The sequence below is a fragment of the Rhipicephalus sanguineus genome, chromosome 1 (assembly GCF_013339695.2).
Source record: "Rhipicephalus sanguineus isolate Rsan-2018 chromosome 1, BIME_Rsan_1.4, whole genome shotgun sequence".
Lineage (NCBI taxonomy): Eukaryota > Metazoa > Arthropoda > Arachnida > Ixodida > Ixodidae > Rhipicephalus > Rhipicephalus sanguineus.
The window spans coordinates 148,796,803-148,809,059 of NC_051176.1; the positions used below are offsets into that span (position 1 = coordinate 148,796,803).

The window sequence follows — 12,257 nt, forward strand, 5'->3', positions numbered from 1 at the left end:
ATGATAGGCGAAGTGTTACGTGGCAACAGAAAACGCACACAACGGGACACTATGACAACTATGAGATACACGACGTAAACGAAGTTTCATGGGCTTTAGCACGACCAAGGAGGTTGAAATAAAATAAAATACTCTGGGATGAAGTTTCTGTTGTAAGCAGATCATTTCGAGCTTGATGAAAGGGTGTATGCACAACCGGCATCGACAGCGACATGCAGGCAAGTCTCGCTGTGCACTCTGGGTAGTCCGCCATTTTGAAGCAATAACAAGCAGACGAGCAAAGCAGCGTGTATGACCAGTCGATAGCTGTCATGGTTTACTGCGCCGTTGTAGGCTGCAAAAGCCGTACGTACACCAAAGCCGAGAACGAGAAAGCTAAGCAGGACAGTCAGAACCTCAACAACTTTCGGTTTTTCAAGATTCCAAAGGTGCGGGTTCATGAATGCGGCAAGACGAGGCAGCTGTCGCAACGCCGGCAGCGCGAGTGGATCGCCCGCCTCAACAGGAAGGGTGTCGCCGATAATCCGCAGAAGTACAAAGTGTGTTGCCGACACTTTTTATCAGGTATGCAAATCTGGCACCTACGTTGCCCGTTCCTGTCATTGTAAAAGTGTTATTTTGGGCACCGCGCATGCAGGCATTGCTTTGAGCAGAGCGTTGGTGTACTGTTTCGCAGGGCCACAGTCTCCAGTGGGTGCTGCTGGCTCTGCAAGGGCTTTTCGGCTCACGAGCTGCACTGGCATCGGCACCTAATCGTCGTTTTTTCATCGTCGACGACGCGAAATCCATTTCAGCGATACTAGGCCTCACATCCAATTTCCTGATGTGCGTCGGCAGCCACGAGTTGGCGCTGTCCGTGCACGAACGCTCCTGTCGCACGCGCACGCCGTACTCTATGTAAAAAAGCAGTGCTGCGACATGGGAGCACGCATCGCCGTTCCCGGCCATGCACGTACAGTGCGCGGCAACGACTTCGCCGTCGCACTTGCACAGGGCCCATGAATCCACAGGTGGCCTGTTGAGGCTCTGCGAGTGGTTGACCTGGGCAAAAAGATAACATTGTATACCGCTAGAAGAATAAAACACTTTAACGTACCTTTGTTTTGAGAATCACGGAGTCTGAGGAAACTTCCTTAACCGATGGCTCGCGCATCCAACCGCTGGTCACAAAATTGTGGCCTTCTAATCCTTTTAAGCCTTTAGTTGCTGGCGGGTAAGGAAGCTGGTCCTCAAAACAAGGAACTCGCTTATGTCTGCGGCGTCGATTCGCGGCCACAAATTGATGTCTCTTACTCAGTCGCTTTCCCAAAGCTCAAAGGGGTCCACACCACACACGGCAACTTTCTCACTGTAGCGCGCCTGGTCTTTGACGCACAGCGTCGCTGCATAATCCATTTGATCATGCGTCATTTTGCCGCAAAACAATGTTGCATTCTTGCACAGGGATGCCAAACCGCACGCCCGGAGACCGACTGCGACCACACATCGACGACCACTACCAGTCCACAAACGTTGCCTGCTTTGGTCTGCTTATGGTAGTCTGCTTCTTATTGCTTCAAAATGGCGGATTACCCAGAGTGCACAGCGAGACTTGCCTGCATGTCGCTGTCGATGCCTGTCGTGCATACACCCTATACGCCGGAACACAAGCTGACAGCTCGATCGCTATCTGTCTCTAATTTCACATCTGACGGTCATTCTTTTTTCCTATCCTGTTTCTTAAGGACCCAAATGTTCGAAGCACGTCGGGGCAGGCTGTTTGACGGAAAGTCTGGGAGCCAAAAGACGGCGATCGCATATGTTAGAGGCACTTCTCGCCGAATTGTTTCGAACGGACTAGGCTGCGACCGGGACTGCACGGGAGTTGTCCGACTGTGCTTGACGCATTTGTAAAACACTTGCAAAACACAGTGGTACACATTCTTGTGCTTGTTGATACCACTGGTGCGGAGCGCGATTAGGAAAAGGACGCACCGTTTGCTATTTCGTTGAAATTATACTATAAATAGGCGACTCCCTAGATTTCGTTATCGGTTGCCCTGTTGTGTTATAAAAGGATAGCTCGCAACTACGAGGTACAAGTAACGTCATTTGGGCAATACACAATTACCTGTTTTTTCTTACATTCGTGCCTTTTCTTTTGTTATTTGTACTTTGATTTATGCAGTGCAGCGAGTAAAACGTACCAGTATAGGTCTAAACTGTGAAATCCTCGTTCCAGCTGCAAATAAAGCGACCATAACCGAGGCGCCGTGGTACTCCGGCCGTTATACGAGTTCAAGTTAAATAAGTTGTTGAAAATGTGAGAGTTGCATCACCTATACGGCAGCATTACAAAGAAATGCTTCATGTTTCCCAAGGGGAGTGAAGCAGCTCAAGAATAAAATTCTGCAGAAAAGAACTTGCAGACTGACCAAAAAGAGCGAAGCTCGATCCTCATAAAGGAGATTGTAAGGCCGCTTATGGCTGCGAGCCGTTCAGGAGAGAGGGCAGGGGCACTTTAGCACGCCGATGGTGGTCGCGGTTTTCGCGCCAAGGAACGAACCGCGAGTTCGCGGAAGGCCGAGAGGGGTCGGCGCCGTCTCCCGCTGTGTTCGGGAGCGTTCAGGACGGTCGAGCCGTCTGCGGTGGCGCCATGCGGGCAAGTGCGTGCTGCCTCCCGTTTGGACGTGACATCTGGCCCAGAGCCGCGGCGGTCTAGTTTTCGAGCTCCAGAAATTCCGGTGAAAACACGGACTGGGTCCGAGGCGCTGGCCGCGCTGTTTGAAGGCATCTGCCGGCCACGGGGACACACTGCAGAATACCCCCTGTGCGGTGTCATGTTCGCGCCGAGTCGCAGGCGACGGCCTGCTTGCTGGCCGAGGAGTGGAATGTGTAAGCGATAAATTCCGCGCATGTGGTATTGGCTCCTGACACCGTGAATGAACACGCGTGGAAGAGAAAGGAGGAAAGCAGTGTTTCTCGGAATATCTGGGCTTTCCGTTTAGGCCCTGCCCGGCGGGCGGGGGCCAAGAAATACTTACGCTCTGGTTGGCCGCCGTGGTCAACGGATGGACAAAGAGCGGCCACCGCCCATTTTCTTTGTTCTTGGCAGGAGATATCGAGCTGCACGAGTGCGGCACGGCAGTCTGGGCTGTAATCAGCGTTGCTGATAGATCGGTGAGGCTCCGTACCATGTACGTAAGGCTAGCCTGGGCTGAAATTATGTGTTGATAGATCAGTGAGGCTAGCGGCCGTGCAACGTAAGACAGTCTGGGCTCTAACTTCTTCAATAAGTAGAAGAGTGAGACTGTGTGTTATTCCTGTTTAATCTTTTGTATATTTCTAGCTCAGTTGTATCCATTATTTTACGTTCACATAAACTACTAAATTCATCTAACCACCACTGCTGCCTACGTGTGAATGCATCATCGCTGCCAATCAGCAACGAAGATCTCCGTGATCGACGACGACGAAGGACCATCAAAACTTTACTGGCGCAGCCCGACAGGATCGGCAAGCCACACGAAGAGCAACTGCAAGGTGTCCATCGAGCCAGAGACGCACGACTGCAAGGAGGTGCCAGCGAGTCCCACCGCCATTGAAAGTCGTCGGGAGCCGAACCACAGCGGAGGCCCCCAGCAGAAACGGGTGAGCGGGATTCCTTACGCTTTGTCTAAGTTGGCATGGGTGTTGCTCTGTGTGGCTAGAGATGATCACGAGCAGAATGGCAAGCGCTGTGGGGTCTAGTGTGGGCGAGGATGGTGCATCTGAGCAGAGAGAAGATCAGAGACAGCAGGAGCTACCGAGCTTCAGAGAGACTGAGTCTGAGCAGTCGGTCACCGGAGGTGGTAGTGGGGCGCTAGGCGCTGTACAAGATCCGGATAGGTCAGATCCAGAGGGAATGGCAGTACGATGTCTGCAGCTCGAGCTCGAAAAAGTACGCCTACAGCTTGAATGTGAACGCGTAGCCCTACGCAGAGCAGAGATTGAGCAATCGAGTAGGTCACCTTCGATGTCGGGAACGAACGACCGCCGCCATACCGGCATTGACGGAGTAGCACAATGCGCTAAAATGCTGAAGGCATACAGGTTGCCGTGCGACGCGGATGTCCCGATGTGGTTCGATGAGGTGGAAAAACTGTTTTCATCTTTCCAGGTACCGGAAGATAACCGAGTACACTTGCTAATGCCTGCGCTGTCTGAGCGAGTCCGCTATATGCTGTGTAGCTTGAGTGAAGAGGAGTGTGTGGATTATGAGATCGTGAAACGTGCGGTACTAAATGAACTTAAGCTCACCCCAGCTGAGTACTTAGACAGGTTTCAAAAGGAGACGAAGAGAAGAGAGGAAACATGGGCTGAGTTCGCTTCTCGGGCCAGAACGTACTTCGCGTATTACCTGCAATCTCGTAATGCGGATACTAAGGAAGCGGTTGCTGAGCTAGGTCGCTGACCGAATGAAGGCGAGTTTGGGCCCGGAAGGTCTAGAGTATGTTCTTTTGCGGGAGGGCGAAAAGTGGTTCAAACCTGTAGAGGTCGCTAAAGTTCTCGAGACTTTTGAACAGGCGAAAGGAAAGGGTCGCGCAACTAAGACGGTTGGAGTGCCAACTGCTCCGCCGTTAGCCAGGCAGACCGGCATAGAAAAGGCCAATGTAAGGTGCTACATTTGTCGCGGTCAGGGTCACGTGGCTAGGGATTGTCCTCAGGCCTCAAGTAAGGAGCGCAGCAGGCGAAGTTGACCACTGTGCCTAAACAGAGAGTCCACAATGTCGCCATTGTTGGTAAGTTACCGCCACCCGAGCAGGAAAGGGTGCTGAGTGCGAGGGTGGAAGTATTCGAGCGAAGTGCTGGCTCTGGCCGGTCGAAACTGGAACTTATCCCGATCACGTGCGGTGGCATAACTATTGAAGCTGTGCTGGACACAGGCAGCGAAATAACGGTGATACGTGAAGGGATACTTCCGCAAAGGGTAAAGGATTCATCGGGCGCAGTAAGGCTCCAGTCGGAGTTTGGAAAAACCATCCAAGCAACTTTGGCTACATTGCCAATAGCTTTAAACTACCCGGGAGGGGTGGGACAACCACAGAAGGTTGATCTGGTGTGTGCTATTACTGACCAGCTCGCGGATGAACTGTCTGCTGTCAAAAGAGGATTCGGAGTTACTGCATGCACAGGAAGACAATGGAAGTGAACGGGAAAGTGTTACGCATGTCGTCAGTGCAGTGGGACTTTGATCAGGTGAAATGAAAGACAGTGATACAGCAGTTTTAAACTGTGGCTGCGGTGAAACGGTTGATGAGGTTCAAGAATCGGGAGAAAGTGGTCCCGCTTTTGCCGATCAGGTCACTAATCAGCGAGAGCAATTTAGAGCTGAGTAGCTTTCAGATGATAGTCTTCGAAGGTCATGGGAGGATGCAAGAAAAAAGAAAGCTGGCATGTTTGTGGCAGATGGGCTCTTATACCATCAGAACTCTTTAGCGGGAGTCAAGGTCAGACAGTTAGTCCTGGCGGTTGAAAGGCGCAACGAGGTGTTGGAGCTGGCGCATGAGTCCTTATGGGGTGGACACTTGGGGTCGAAAAACACCAGGCAACGCATAAAGTATAGTTTCTTTTGGCCAGGAATGGAAAGGGATATTGTTGAGCATTGTAAGACATGCCATCAGTGCCAGACGCGGTCTGATAGAAGGCAAAGTGACAAGATACCCATTACGCCACTCACGCGGCCGGAACACCCATTCCAGGTGGTTAATGTAGATGTCATCGGCCCTATCGATGTGCCGTCGGCGAGAGGCCACAGATATGCCCTGTGCCTCGTTGATCTTTGCACTAGATGGCCTGAGGTGGTGCCACTCCGATTGTTGACTGCAAAGGCCACATGCGAAGCATTACTGGAAATTTTTAGTCGCACCGGTGTTCCGGAAATGGTCTGTTCTGATCAGGGCACAAACTTTAAGTCACAAATGACACAGTTGATGTTGGAAAAATTGGGCTGTTCACCCAGGTTTTCCACCCCTGAACACCCCGAGAGCAATGGCGTGGTGGAAAGATGGAACAGGGTTCTCAAAAATATGCTGTATCATGTAATAGAACGCGACCAAAAGAATTGGGACAAGCTTGTCCCATTTATGCTGTGGGCGTACCGCGAAGTGCCACATGACACCACAGGGGTGTCGCCATTCAGGCTGTTGTATGGCAGAAACCCGACCGGGCCTCTATCAATTTTGCAACAGACTTGGACGGGTGAAGTAATTGTGCCGGCAACTCTAAGAGAGAAACCATCGAAGTATTTGCAACAACTGCGTGAGCAACTAGATCTTGCCGCGAGTGTAGCGGAGTTGACAAGCACTGCACACCAGGGCAGATATGCTGAAGTGTACAATAGGAGGGCGCGAAGTAAAGAATTTAATGTTGGAGACCAAGTGCTGCTGTTTGATACAGCTAGGGCAACAAAGATGGCGGCCAGGTGGTTGGGGCCGTTCACGATAACAGGTAAAGAGCGGGAACACTCTTATCGCCTACAAATGAATGACGGAAAGTCCTCGGTGGTGCATGCAAATCGGCTCAGGCCCTATATGTTAGAGTAAGCCACGTTGGGGTAGTCTTCGAGGAGGACGAAGAGTTTGGTGATGTGGAGTACGCGCCACAGGCCGTGCCTACTGCAGATGGAGAGAGTGTGATACCCCCCGAAAAGCTGGATCATTTGCGTCCTGACGCGCGGAAGGAGATTGAGAGGGTATTTCAGAAACATCGCTGTGTTTTTTATGGAAAGCCTGGGATGGCTCAGGTAGGTCGACATCGTATTGAGTTGGAGGAGAGTTGTAAGCCCAAAAGGACATTCCCTTACCGAGTTCCAGAGCTGTTAAAGAAAGAGGTTAGTCGGCAGGTTGGAGAACTTCTTGATCTGGGGCTTATATACGCAGTGGAAAGTGAATTCGCACACCCGGTTGTGTGTGTGTGGGTAAGAAAGACGGGTCAATGCGCATGTGCATTGATTATAGGACGTTGAATGCTGTCACGCGCGTGGATGCCTTTCCAATGACTAATCCACGAGAGCTAATTTTCAGAGTGGGTCGCGCAAATTTTATAACTGTAGTTGACCTCAGGAGAGGGTACTGGCAGGTGCCAATGGATCCCCAAAGTGAATATCTCACGGCGTTTGTGACACACGATGGGCAGTACGCGTGGAGGGTAATGCCCTTCGGTTTGAAGAACTCAGCAGCTACCTTTCAGCGGATGGTTAATGCATTGCTGTCAGCACACCAGGCTTATGCATCAGCGTACCTTGATGATATAGTAATTTTTTCAGACACATGGGAGGAACACCTTCGCCATGTGGACATCGTGCTTAGGATTCTTGGTGATGCCGGCCTGAGGGCAAGCTCTGAAAAATGCCAGGTAGCGCAGACACATATCCGTTATCTCGGACATGTGGTTGGCTCGGGAACTCACGGCCCAGACCCAGAAAAGATAGCTGCTATCAAAGGCCTTGTACCGCCGCGCACAAAGAAGGAAGTGAGAAGCCACAGCTGACCACGTTTAGAGCCCAGTATACTCTTTAGGAGGGGCGTGTAAGGCCGCTTATGGCTGCGAGCCGTTCAGGAGAGAGGGCAGGGGCCCTTTAGCACGCCGATGGTGGCCGCAGTTTTCGCGCCAAGGAACGAACCGCGAGTTCGCGGAAGGCCGAGAGGGGTCGGCGCCGTCTCCCGCTGTGTTCAGGAGCGTTCAGGACGGTCGAGCCGTCTGCGGTGGCGCCATGCGGGCAAGTGCGTGCTGCCTCCCGTTTGGACGTGACATCTGGCCCAGAGCCGCGGCGGTCTGGTTTTCGAGCTCCAGGAATTCCGGTCAAAACACGGACTGGGTCCGAGGCGCTGGCCGCGCTGTTTGAAGGCATCTGCCGGCCACGGGGACACACTGCAGACTACCCCCTGTGGTGTCATGTTCGCGCCGAGTCGCAGGCGACGGCCTGCTTGCTGGCCGAGGAGTGGAATGTGTAAGCGATAAATTCCGCGCATGTGGTATTGTCTCCTGACACCGTGAATGAACACGCGTGGAAGAGAAAGGAGGAAAGCAGTGTTTCTCGGAATATCTGGGCTTTCCGTTTAGGCCCTGCCCGGTGGGCGGGGGCCAAGAAATACTTACGATCTGATTGGCCGCCGTGGTCAAGGGATGGACAAAGAGCGGCCACCGCCCATTTTCTTTGTTCTTGGCAGGAGATATCGAGCTGCACGAGTGCGGCACGGCAGTCTGGGCTGTAATCAGCGTTGCTGATAGATCGGTGAGGCTCCGTACTATGTACGTAAGGCTAGCCTGGGCTGAAATCATGTGTTTATAGATCAGTGAGGCTAGCGGCCGTGCAACGTAAGACAGTCTGGGCTCTAACTTCTTCAATAAGTAGAAGAGTGAGACTGTGCGTCATTACTGTTTAATCTTTTGTATATTTCTAGCTCAGTTGTATCCATTATTTTACGTTCACATAAACTACTAAATTCATCTAACCACCACTGCTGCCTACGTGTGAATGCATCATCGCTGCCGATCAGCAACGAAGATCTCCGTGATCGACGACGACGTCAAGGATCAAGGATCAAAAGCTCATGTCTGAGCAGGGCATGGGGATGTTCACTGCAGTCTTACCCCATACATACAGCAACCCCTCCACAGGGCACGAAAAGGCCAGAAAGGCACGTATCCATCCGAGCTTCGGGTGTTTGCGTTAACGCTGCACTTCCATTCTCCATCAGCTTATGGGCATGTACGCTCAAAGTTTAATCGAGCACTGTAAGCAGAGCGCGCTATACGAGAACGGTATACAGAATTCCACCAAAGGATATGCTGGCTTCACAGATGAGTCACTGTCTCGAAAAAGCTAGCCCAATACCGCACAGATTCTTTAAAGAATCTGTACTGTACTTTGATTGTTGATGACAAATGAGGAAAGATGTTGAGATTGTGGGCGACTAAGTGTTCAGATATGTGGACTTTGGGACTGGAATGCAGGATGGTAGACTGCATGTGTATATGCTCGTTGGCTTAAACTTACGACTTAGGATGCCACTTGGGCGTTTTTAATTGATTCATTGACAGGATAAGAGAGAGCCGAGCTAACGAAATAGTATCGAAAAGCTATATGTCTATTGAAATAGTGTCGACTGCAAGCTGAATGTCCATATTTGAAGCACGTCTATGCAAAGCCAGAACTATTGGTTTTGGAGGTTTTGAGCCTGTCTTGAGAAAAGAAATGGCTTTCAGCCTTGATGAGCATATCCTTGTCGATGAGCATATCCTTGAGTGTGGTGCTTCGGACACCTACATTTATATTCCGCTCAAAGAAAGTGGCCGAACTCCACGTATGCATAAGACTCTGCCACATGAAAAATGAAATAAACTGGAAAATGAGTGCCGAGAACGTGAGGTGTGCTCTTACGAGGATGATTATTTTTAAAAACCAGTGACACAGACCCTTCGTCGGTGCATGCTTGCAAGGAAAACGCCAAAAGAGACAGAATAAAACTGACTGCATTCTTATCAGCCACAATTGGCTTCTTATTCTTGACAACATCTCCCTTAATGCTCGCCAAAGCCGTTAAAAACCACGGCGGAGAGACGCGGTCAGCGCGGCGGGCGCGCTTTAGCTCCCGTTTCTTGCCTATGGCAAGATGGCCGCCGCGCGCGCGGCGCGGCTTCACTGCGGCCGATTGTCTGCGACGATTACGACGCGTCACGGAAATAGTGCCGGTGCGGTGTTTTCAGCTTCGCCGCGAGTGGATAACTGTGATTCAAGCAAAAAAACTAGGAGCCGAATGAAAACGCGCGAGTAAGTACACTAACTGCGTGGTATTCTGCAGTGTGATGCCCACCTATTTCATTTTGCGAGCCTAATTTGCGTGACACGCAGCTGGGTTGAAGGCAGGCGCGAGCTTTGTGTGGGGGTGCACTTCATACCGTTGAGCGTTTCCTTTGACGAAAATCCAGTGCAAGGTGCTTTCAAGCACAAGCAATCAGCATGCTTTGCCACTTTCAACGTAGTATTAAGCTTTAGTGCTTTTGATGGCATCCACGCCTTCGGGATTTCGTCTTGAAAAGGTAATAAATGGCACGGTGCTCCTCAACAGCTGGCCAGAATTTCGTGCTTTCATTTCAGTGTTTGATGTCCCCAAATTTATTTAGACACGAGGCATCCAGCTGCACATAATGCATATATTGGCACGTAAGTAAACAGTGCTCGCGCCAGTGTCCTTTACGTCGCAGGCGTAGCTGACCGGCTTAACTATAGCACAGTTTCGCTTGTAAAGCACCATCGTTACAAGAATAAAGTAGCGCAGGTAGCTTCCAAAAGGGATCGCTGAACGATAGATCAGGTTATACTCTCTGATAGCACGCTTTTGTGAGCAAGACGCATTATTGTAAGAGCGCCCGTGAAACAAAAATTACGTTCCGCGAAACTACCCGTAAAGCGTACTCTAATTATTATGCGATGCATGCTGAAATGATGAGATTTCACAAAACTTTGTGCACAACTTGTAATATGGGGCAACAAAACATCGTTTCACTTTTTCGGGAGCTGTACTGCAATTACGATTCACGCGCACTACAGCGAGAACGTTTTTTTACAAATGTAACAGCTAGCGTACGTATCTGACGAGGTTGCTTCCGTAGCCCACTCAGCACGTACTGTATACATTGTGGACATGCATGAGGAAGATGTTCTTGATGTTCCAATAAAATCAGCGAAAATGTCCAGGCTAGAAAAGACGCGAAACACGCTCTCCGACGGTCTGAGTTTCGGAAGTTTCTCGTTTGCTCTGTGTAGCGTCTGCTGGCGTGGCAGCCCGCGCATGTTGTTTCGTCGCGTGTGCGATAGATGGCGCGACGCGATATAGATGAATTATAGATGAATAGAGTGACTCTATAGATGAAGAAGGAGACTATAGCATTGGAAGCGATCATAATCGTATTCGGATCGACTTCTCCCGCACTCAACACCTCAAACCGAAGCGCCGCATGACATCCGAGGGTCAAATGCACCTTCCGGCTAAAGCTATTGAAGCGGTGGCTGCAGAATTTGAGGACAGTGAACGCGACGAGAGGCGGAAACGTACGAAGAATACGTCGACATATTGCGCAGCATCATGCGACGGCACATGTCCCGCAACAAGAACCCCGCACGCCACACGCGCAAACTGTGGTGGGACATGGAAGTCGCTCAGGCGTGGCAGGCACGCCGAGAGGCAAACCGTGCCCACCGTGCGGTCAAAGGCAAAACCGTGCGGTCAAGGCAAAAGACCCCGAGGTTTGTAGCGACAAATGGCAGCACTACGTGAAGCTGAAACACGAAATGCAGGCTCTGGTTCAAATGAAGCTAGCCAATGCCAATAGACAGATGTTACAGGACCTGCGAGAGGAGGGAAAGTCAACGGCTGCAAAATTCTGGAACTATGTCCGGTCGCTTGATAGAAAAGAACAGCCGGAGCTCCAAATCATGGACAGCGAAACAGGACAGCAGGTTGTAGACCTTAAAGGGTATGTAACAACATATTTAGAGGCTCTAGTCTTGCACACGCAAAGGACAGTCCTACATGCAAAACTCGAAGTGTGCCGACCGCTCCGCACCTCTCGGAAACAAACTGGGCTTTCTCACACAGGAGTGTCGAACGTGCACTCTCCCGCCTTCGGACGCACACAGCCACGGGGCCTGACGGCATACCAGCTAGCCTAATTAAGTGCCTAGGCTCAGACTGCAAAGAACAGTTGGCTGGTTTCTTCACCAACATGTTGGATGGCGAGGAGATACCCAAAGAATGGCGACTCGGCAGAGTAGTGCTGATCCCCAAGAAAGGAGGCAATACAAGTCATCTAAGCGACTACAGACCACTGACAGTCACCTGCACGCTACACAGAGCCTTCACGCAGGTGATAAAAGACTGAGTCTACGGGTGGGCGGAGTCCAAAGGTCTCCTCACAGAACTACAGAATGGCTTCCGAAAGGGCAGGCGGTTGGAAGACAACCTCTTCGTGATTACGCAGTGTGCCGAGATTGCCAGAAAAGAAAACCGTGGACTGCTTTGCTGCTTCCTGGATGTGGAGAAAGCATATGACAATGTTCCGCATGCCAGTCTCTTTAACTGCCTGAGAGACCTGGGTCTCCCGGAAACACTACTGACAACTATTAAGCAGTTGTACAGCGGCAACACAGTTACGACGTCCTTTGCTGGGGTCACGACAGAATCTGTGGAGGTTTCGAGGGGTCTCCGTCAGGGCTGCCCACTATCGCCGATACT

At 51.0% G+C, this 12,257-nt stretch overlaps 1 pseudogene; it reads left to right on the forward strand.

Moving 5' to 3' along the window:
• Window positions 1-3,402: 3,402 nt before the first annotated feature.
• LOC119379685 (uncharacterized) lies at window positions 3,403-11,904 on the forward strand (annotated as a pseudogene).
• The last annotated feature ends 353 nt before the right edge of the window (window positions 11,905-12,257 follow it).